At 42.9% G+C, this 357-nt stretch overlaps 1 protein-coding gene across 2 annotated transcripts in view; it reads right to left on the reverse strand.

The window, feature by feature from the left end:
* Positions 1–357, reverse strand: part of fbxl17 (F-box and leucine-rich repeat protein 17) — a 214,444-nt gene that overhangs the window by 131,773 nt on the left and 82,314 nt on the right. The window lies entirely within an intron of this gene.

Here is a 357-nt window from a genome sequence, read left to right on the forward strand (position 1 = left end):
AGCGCGGTGTTTGATGAAAGCATGTACAGTAAGGCTGCTGAATCGTAGGGAGGGTTTTGATGTATCCCCAAAGACTGTGGAGACCATCTCTTTCCACTGACTAAATGTATTCTGCCACAAAAAGTAGCATGTACACAGAGCCAAATCTAACAAGGTAGATAAATGCTACAAATTTCTGTTACTGTTTACCATTTGGTGCCGACACGTCAGGTGTGAGGGGTTATGAGCCAATATGAGCATCCACTTTCCCCCCTTCCTTTCATCTCTCTTTCAATAATCCCTCTTTCTGATCTGAATACCTTATAAGAGAGGATTTAGATTCTCTCCTTTCTGACACACTTGTAACAGCCCGCACTA

This window comes from Monopterus albus, unplaced genomic scaffold, assembly GCF_001952655.1.
Source record: "Monopterus albus unplaced genomic scaffold, M_albus_1.0 scaffold20.1, whole genome shotgun sequence".
Taxonomy (NCBI): domain Eukaryota; kingdom Metazoa; phylum Chordata; class Actinopteri; order Synbranchiformes; family Synbranchidae; genus Monopterus; species Monopterus albus.